The 8948-nt window shown below is 43.6% G+C and overlaps 1 protein-coding gene across 2 annotated transcripts in view; it reads left to right on the top strand.

Annotated features, from left to right (window-relative positions):
- The first annotated feature begins 2245 nt into the window (after positions 1–2245).
- RB1CC1 (RB1 inducible coiled-coil 1) overlaps positions 2246–8948 on the top strand; it is a 65843-nt gene continuing 59140 nt past the window's right edge. For both annotated transcript variants that reach the window (XM_059486093.1, XM_059486011.1), the window contains exon 1: positions 2246–2421. The gene's annotated coding sequence lies outside the window, so the exon portion shown is untranslated. The remainder of the gene's footprint in view (positions 2422–8948) is intronic.

Below are 8948 nucleotides of genomic sequence, written 5' to 3'. Positions count from 1 at the left end.
CACTTTATGCAATTGTTGAGAGCCTGACTGGCAGAGGTGCTTTGCCAGAAAACTACAAACCCTGTTGGCACTGCTGCTTCAGTGTTTGAAGAGGTGCTGCTGGTTCTCTTGCCAATGTCTCAGCTTCTCAAACTTCAGGAGGTCACCTGCAGTAGTTTCTCTGCGAGAGAATTTTAATGATACTTATTTGTGCTTCAGGCTTACCAAACCTCAAAATTTTGGGTTTTTTTTCTTGACTTCTGACAATAGCGTGCATGCCACTTGGTCTGTGTTATACTTCCCATTACACTACATCTATTTGAGTACTGCTGCCTTTCCTGCCCAATTTATTGTTGTAGTCTGAAGTGCCACAGGTGTCTTTCAGAATTTGTATGCATCTCCCAACAAGCTGCAGAGTTGGGGAGTACTTGTTTATGGGGTGCCACAAGGTGGCAACTGGGGGCTTGTTCTAAAAGGCCAAGAAATTCCTGCCTGGACAGGCTGTGACTATTCAACATAGTCTTTAATGTGTCAAACAGGCAGGAAGCTCTCCAACATAGCAGAGGTGGTCACTACAAGTTTACTGTGAAAACCATAAGCTTGGTCCAGCTTGTGAGCAGTACCTTAAGGTATGGAAGGCCACAATCAGGTCATCCCAAAGCCTTTTATTTTCCAGGATGAACAAAGGAAATTCCCACAGCTTTTCCTCATAGGAGAGATCCTCCATCCCTCTACTCAACCTGATGGCCTCCTCTGGACTCTTTCCAGTATGTTGATGTCCTTCCTGTGCTTGGGACCATGACATGCAATTCTTTTTTTGCAATTCTCCTCTTATGCGCAGAGTATATTCTATATCTGAATATACCCTGGCCACAACATTATGAAAGTGTCATCTAAAACCATCTCTTTTTAAGATTTCTTTTTATAATTCCAAATGTCAGTGAAGTGTGTGAGTTTCTTCAGTACATCTCTTTACAATAAAACTCAAAACACACAGGACATATATTTAAACCTCTCTGTAGATTTCCTAAACTTTTGACTGTTTATCATCCCAGATTAAAATGAAATTGAATAAGCCCCCCACTCGGATAAGGCCATGGGCCTGACTTCCAAATGCCAATCATGTCCTGGGTTGGATCAAAAGCAGCGCAGCCAGCAGGGCAAGGGAGGGGATTCTGCCCCACTGCTCTGGTGAGACCCCACCTGCAGTGCTGCCTCCAGCTCCGGGGTCCCACCAAGGGAAGGACATAGACCTGGTTGGGAGTCCAGAGGAGGCCGTCAAATTCATCAGAGGGACGGAGCACTGCTCCTGTGAAGAAAAGCTGAAAGAACTGGGATTGTTCAGCCTGGAAAAGAGAAGGCTTCATGGTGACCTGATTGTGGCCTCCCAGGATCTTAAGGAAAGGAAGGAGGGAGGAAACACGGGTCGGGACTCTTTACAAGGGCATGCAAGGACAGGGTGAATGTGTTTAAATTGAAAAAGAGTAGGTTTACATCAGTCACTAGGAGGAAATTCTTTAGTGCGACGCTGAGGAAGAAATGGAACTGGCTGCCCAGAGGTAAGGTGAAAAGATCTTGAACACATCCCTGGAAGTATTGAGGGTCGGGGTGGATTGAGTTCTGTGCAACCTGGTATAGCGGACGGTGTTCCTGCCGTGGGCAGAGGGGCTGGAACCGGAGCCCTCCAGGGCCCCTCCACCCCCAGACTGCCGTGGGCAGAGGGGCTGGAACCGGAGTCCTCCAGGGCCCTTTCACCCCCAGACTGCCGTGGGCAGAGGGGCTGGAACCGTAGCCCTCCGTGGCCCTTTCACCCCGGACTGCCGTGGGCAGAGGGGCTGGAACCGGAGCCCTCCGTGGCCCTTTCACCCCGGACTGTCGTGGGCAGAGGGGCTGGAACCGGAGCCCTCCGTGGCCCTTTCACCCCGGACTGCCGTGGGCAGAGGGGCTGGAACCGGAGCCCTCCGTGGCCCTTTCACCCCGGACTGTCGTGGGCAGAGGGGCTGGAACCGGAGCCCTCCGTGGCCCTTTCACCCCGGACTGCCGTGGGCAGAGGGGCTGGAACCGGAGCCCTCCAGGGCCCCTCCACCCCCAACCCCTCCCGGTTGCGCCCGCCCGGGCCCGCGCGCCGCCGCCGCTTCCGCCGCGCGGTCCCTCCCGCGCGCCGCCCCCTCCCGGCAGCCCTCGCGCCGGAAGCGGCTGACGACAACAACAAACACCGGCGGCGGCGGCGGCCGCCCCAGGCAGGGCTCTCCCGCTCCCCGCGGCCCCCAGCCCGCCCCGCCGAGCCGCCTCTCCCCGCTCGCCGCCTCTCCCCGCTCGGCCGCAGGCCCCGCCGAGGCGCTGCGCGCCCCCGCGGAGCCGCCGGGCCCGGCCGCGCGGCGCGGGGGGGGACACGCCGCCACCGGCGCAGGATGAGCGGCGCTGCCCGCGCGGGACCCGGGGGTGAGTGCCGAGCGCTGCCGGGGACGTGTGGGCTCCCCCCGCCGCCCCGTTCAGCCCCTCCCAGCCGCGGGGAAGGCGGGGACTCCTGTACCGGGAGGGCGGCCTGGCGAGGGGCGGCGGTCCCGGCGCTGGGCTGCACCCGTGGGGCGGGCGACAAAGAGCTGGGAGGCGGCGGAGCGGGGGTCGGGGAGGACCGGGATCCCGCGGCCGGAGCCGGTCCCGGGGCGGCGGAGTGAGCCCAGCTGCTGCTGTTGGGTGGGTGGGTGGGGGGGCGGTGGCTGCCCGGCGTCAGGGGGAGCAGCGCCGCGCGGGCCGGGGTGCTCCTGCCTGCCCAGGGCTCCGCTGCCAGGGCGAGCGATTCGCGGTGAAGTTACTACAAGGAATGACTCAGCCTGGCAGCGCCGCCGTGCTCGCCGTCGGCGGCGGTCGGGCGAGCTCCGTGCAGAAGCGTTGAGTGTTTACAAACGTTGTTCTGCCTCTCCCTCGGTTGTTTACTTGGTCCTGCTCCCGAGGAAGCATGTGTCCTGTAATGAATTGTCCCTTCGGTTTTTTCTTACGGCTCTGTAGTAGGCTCGCAGGATGTTCTTTGGATCAGTGCTCGCTTTTCTTTCTCACTGACCCCCAAAAGTACTGGCTGCCAGTGATCCAGAGGTAGATAGACTAATATAAATGCTGTGAGAATTAAATGAGCTGACCTTTGTAATGTTGGTGTTTCTTACTTAACATCACCTAGACATGAAACAAAAAGTCATGTCTGCTCCCGAGAAACACAGAAATGTTAGTTTAGACCTCATATGACCATAGCTTTTTTTTCTCTTTTGTCGTATGTTTTTGTCTGAAGGAATTACAGGGTATGTCCTGGCCATGAGCCATTTCTTGTGGTTCATATTTTAAGCTTTCACCTTTAATTCTTTGTGGGGAAGAATGAGTAGGTTGAGGTTTGGTTCTTTTTCCTTGTATTCACATATATGTGTGTCAGAAGTAGTTTGTGCTGTTGGGTTTATGGGAGGACTTACACTTCTGGAGGTGTTTTACTGTATGGTAAAAGGTACCTCAGCAATGCTGGAGAAATGGCAAGGATGGAAAAACATGTTTCAAGCAGTTGAATTTCATACAGCCGAGAAGTATTGTGAGGAATAACACTATAAATAGAATCAGAATTATAGAATGGCCTGGGTTGGAAGGCACCTTAAAGATCATCTAGTTCCAACCTGTCTGCCATGGACAGGGACACCCTCCACTAGACCTGGTTGCTCAAAACCCCATCCAACCTGTCCCTGAAGACTTCCAGGCATGGGACATGCACAGCTTCTCTGGACAACCTGTTCTAGTGTCTCACCATCTTCACAGTAAGGAATTTCTTCCTTATGTCCAATCTAAAATTATACTCTTTCAGTTTAAAGCTATTGCTCCTTGTCTTCCATACATACCCTTCTAAAAAGTTCATCTCCATACATCATGGAAGTACTACATAATAATAGTGATAATGAAAACATGCACTATTATGATATATTTCAACTGTGAATTTTAAGAATATTTAGTATGTAGTACCTTGGGAAATTTTTAAAAGATGAAGCACATAAAGAAATTACTTTACTCTTATCTTGTGGTCTAAGACAAACTTTTGTGCCAAGAAGCAAATATTAACAAGAAAGGATTTAGATATTCTAGCATCATTAAGTTTAGATTAAAGTATGCAGAGGATGTATTTGTACTTACTCTAAATGCTGCCTGGAACTTAAAATGGCTTTATATTATTATGCTGAAAGTAGTAAAGAAAATTACTTGCTGAAGAACATGTAGTATGCCAGTTTTAGAGCAGGAAATGCAAGCAGGATCTATTGGGATAGTGGATTATTGTAAGATAGACCTAATTGTGCTTTGGAAGTCCATTATTGTTGTCCACTCTGTACAAGTAGCTGTGTCTTTTGTAGATTGTAAAATAGCAATCTATCTTAGCCACAAATTGTGTTGCTCTAGGCTCAGCACAGATTTGGGTTAGTAGTTTCTGAGATCGTGTCCAAGGGGCTGTCTCTCTCCCCATGTCAGGTTACTATATTTATAATTAGAAGTGTTTGCAGCAGACTTGTGCTCTGACTGGAGGAGAGGGCAAGGGTTATTTTGAGGTCTTTTGTGGTGTCTGTTTAAAAAATGGTGTGTCCCTGCATGTTGTCTGAACACAGCTGTTACATGGCCTTGCAGAAACTAAGGCAGAAAACAATTTCTAAACTGAAATTCAGTTATTTTGTTTAAATAGGGGACTGAGTGTATGTTGGGGATAAGGGAGTAGCACAAGTTGATTTGTTTTTGATAAGAGTGGCAGTTACAGTGGAATCACTGGAAAGAATTTTTCTTTATGTTATCAGTGTGTCCTTAAGTCTTTATTTGCTTTTAAACTAGCAGTTACTTTCTGTGACAGAGTGGTGTGAGAGTCTTGAGACTTAAATTGCACAGGATGGGTTCATTAGCATGTTGAGGTAAAGGGGAAACAAGTTCAAATGAAAAGCTATAGTGTGTGTACCCAGTTGTTACACGAGCTACTTCAGTCATTTGGACAGTGCCCAAGCAGTCATGTGTCTCCTTCTGCATTTGCAATATTGCTCAAGAAAGTTGTGCTCCTGATTTGTGGTCCACATCTCAGTGACATTATATGAACGGTTTCTGAAGATGAGGAGGGGAAAAAACAATTAATACCTTACTACTTTTAAGGAGCCTATTGATAGGTAGCATTCTGGTGCAAAGTTGCTAATCAGTATTACTGAGTAGCAAACACTTGATTACAAGATGCCAGCTTACATAATAATATTGTATTATACTGCAGGATGTGATTGAATGCAGTGATACCAAACACACACACAAAAAAATCATTAATATGTAAATTACTAATCCAATTGCAAGAATTACAGAGTGCCGGTTTTCTAGCTGCTTTGCCAGACTAATGTTTTTGGGGTACAAGTTGAAAGATCTTCACATGAATTGCGTGTTGTAAAAGCCTATAGCACAATTAATGGTAATAAAGAAATTGCTAGCAATTATTTTTGTGACCTAATTAACATTCTGTGGTTACTGAGATGGTCACTTGTTTATTTATGAGTTAATTCATCATGCAGATCCACTCTTTATTTCGTTTTAATTTAACTTTTAGTACTTTTAATGTAGTTCAGTTGAAAGACAAGTTGGAAGACATCATGGCCACATACCAGCTCTAAAATTTTTTCTATTTGTGAGCAGGGTTGGAAGTAGATATGCTTTGTATTTTCTAATAGGATTCATCTTGTTAGTAATACATGAATAATTTTTCAATACTGGTTATTGGAAGTTGTCAATAGACGTATCTAAACAAATTTATTGTTATCATATTTATGCTCATAGATTGAGGCAGGGCTGGTCAGGAGAAACACCAGGGCTGTCAGGGCAGTTCTTGCTACTCTTGTGTCCATCTCCAAGTGTATATTTTCCTTTAGTTCTTCAGGTTTGCTGTCCATGGTTCAGGAGGGTTCTGAGCTCAAGCAACAGCTTAGTGTAGCTTTTTATGTCCATCCAAGATGTTGACAGTTTCTTTTGGAAAGAGATTTTGCAGCTGGGCCTGCTGTCTTTATCGCATCCAGGTGAAATGCTTACGGTGTGCTATATATAAAGCTCTGGTAGTTTGTGCATCTAGAAAATAAACTGTGGTAGAATGTGGTGGACTGTTTGCTATGAGTTAGTACAAATAAGTAAAAAAAAAGGCTTGAGTGCTGTATGAATTTCTTTCTGACCTGTGTAAATTACTTGTTGATGGAAAGTAAAATGTGAAACTGCTTTGTTGGCTAGCTGGGTTCCAAGTGTCCTGCGTCTGTCTTGCTGTGTAATGCTATAGGATCAATGACAAGAGTGCTGAGTGAATATTTGAGAGCAGCTTTGCCCAAGTCATGTTCTAAGGATTTTTTAACTGACTTCAGAGCGTGGATGTATTTTCTTTTTATGAAATAACTCATGTTTTCTTACCTCTTAAGACTTTCTTTTGAAACAGAATTTTTGCTTTTTCAGGAGAGTAGGAAAGCTCTGATGGCAATAGTGAAATAGTGTGATCAGTGTTTTGATTGCTTGTTGCTTTTATTTGGAGGGATTAGGTGGAATTAGTATCTGTATGATACATCAATCTTCATTATTTTTTTGAAGAAGTATTTGACAGGCCAGTATGCTGTTTTCATTTTGAACAGATTGAAAACTCTATGCATTTTAGAGGTAGAAGACAGATTGGAGAACTAATTATAGGGAGAGTTTTACTTACATCATAGATTCAAAAAAATTATACCACCCTTAGCAAAGCAAAAATATAAATTCTGTAAAAATTGCACTTTGCTGAGGTCTGATTTTTGAATGTTTGAGGTAGCTGTTTTAAAGTTCCCATTTTCTATTTTGATTTAGTTCTATGATTGAACATGTTATGCTCCTTTTGTGTTGTAGTTGTAGCTGCAGTACTTTTTGCTCTTTATCATTTGAATAGTGTTTTTTTTTTCCTGATATTGCAGGGACTTTCAATGTCAGTGGTTTATCTTGAACTTTATTTCGAGTTTGTTGAGGCCAAGTAGCTGTGCTGGTACATCCAAAGTGTGAAAATTTGACCCTTATTTATTGTAGTTGGCTTAGGATAAACAGGTCATACTGACAAAATGATGCTTTTGTTTATACAGTTATTCTTCCATCCTCCAGAGTGTGTATTTTTATTAAATTCAGATGAAGGGAAGATTCTTACATAAGAATATATTGTGTAACAGGACTAGAAGCTGTCTTCTAATACACTCTGCTTATGCTGTGTTGTAAGTGTTCTACTAGTAAATTCAAGATGACTTCTCTATTTAAAAATATTCTTCACAAGTACTTGTGTAGTCTGCTGATTGAAAGAAACTTGATTCTCACCCAGTGAATGGTTTGAAAAAATGACTCAAAATTCTCAGTTCTTTCTGAATGAAGGGGGGGAGGGGTAGTGTGTAAACTTTCCTTTTTAAATGAAAGGCTTGGTGGTAAAATACCTATACATTTCAAAAAGCAAATGTATTGTGACAACATTTTCGCATGCATGTATGGCTCTAAACAGCACAACCAGGGTTCAATAAGGCAGGAATATAGTTGTAATGTCTCAGTCATTGTAAGTTGTGGTTTTCTCTGGAGATTCTTTGGTGATTGTATAGTTCTTATATTGGTAAAACTACATAAGAGAATTTATTGGTGCATGTTGTTCTCTGTTATAAGCTACCAATGATTTATATTCCAGGAAGGTAAAGAAGGGCAGATGAAGATTAGAAAACACCTTCTTGAGATTAGAGGCAATTTAATATTCTGCAAACTATCCTGCAGTTTTTCTCATTTCTCAGCACATTGCTGTTATCTTCTTTCACACTGTTGCCAGTAGAGATATGAAGGTGATTTGTAAATGTGTGATATCCAAAAAGAGTTAATAAATCGATCTGAGAAGAATCTAGACATTTCTGAATATGTATACCTAGGGAGACTGGGGTTTATATCAGCTCTGCATCTTGCTGATGGTCATTTACTTTCAGATACCACTAAAAATAAAAGAACGTGGATGAATATGTATGAGGAAGTTGGTAGGTGACATATGAGTTATAAGTAACTTAAAAAAGAGAAATTTGATAAATTCTATCTTTAGATCTTGAAAGTTCATATAATGATTTTATAATTAATGTAGGATAAGAGAAGTTTGAAACAAGTTGTAAAGCAATTAAACAGTTTACCAAGATGGTAGAGGATTTCCTTATTGCTAGAAAACTTTAATAGTTCTTTTAAAATCTGATTGCTTATGAATAGCAATTAAGGAAGAACCTGTGACTTTTATGTAGGCAGTCAGACTAAATCACAAGAATCTTTACTTGCCTTACATTTCATTATTGTCAGACTTTGACTGTCTTTTCCATCTGTAGTGTTTTCATTCCTGTGAAGTAAATGCCATTTAATCAGTCCTATGTTCTGTATTTTCATATTTTAAAGAGTTCTGGCCAAGATTTTTCTCTTTTCCATATAAAAGAAAACAAGAAATAAAAAAAAAAGTTGTAGCATCAGGATGTTGTATCTGAAGAGGGAAGAACAGGGGAAATGGCCTCTTGGACTAAATTTTGAGAAACTCTGTCTTTGGTTGCATTTATAGTAATTGCAAATTTTTAAGTTATCTTAGCCTGCTTTTTAAGAGGGTACTGGTTTGGGCTTTTTTACTAGGTTTCTAAGAAGTGGTCTATTAGTACTGAGGATGGCAAGGGCAGTTAGAAATATGAATGATGCCTTCTGAAAATTTTTACTTGTCTTCTTGAGTGATGGTTCTGATGTTGAGTAACTGCTGTATTCATTGGCTTTTCTCCAGCCTTGGTTGAGTGTAGTTTGTGGAGTCTATGTGATGAACCAGATCATGGAACCAATTTGAGCTATCAGTATCCTGGAGAATGGTGTTTCTAACTTAGTACAGCAAAGTCATCCAGTTTATTGCACAGATACACAGGTAGTTGCACCACTGAAAGTTGATGCAGGGAAAG

Source organism: Ammospiza nelsoni, chromosome 1 (genome assembly GCF_027579445.1).
Source record: "Ammospiza nelsoni isolate bAmmNel1 chromosome 1, bAmmNel1.pri, whole genome shotgun sequence".
Taxonomy (NCBI): Eukaryota; Metazoa; Chordata; class Aves; order Passeriformes; family Passerellidae; genus Ammospiza; species Ammospiza nelsoni.
This window is presented reverse-complemented; position numbering and strand designations above follow the sequence as displayed.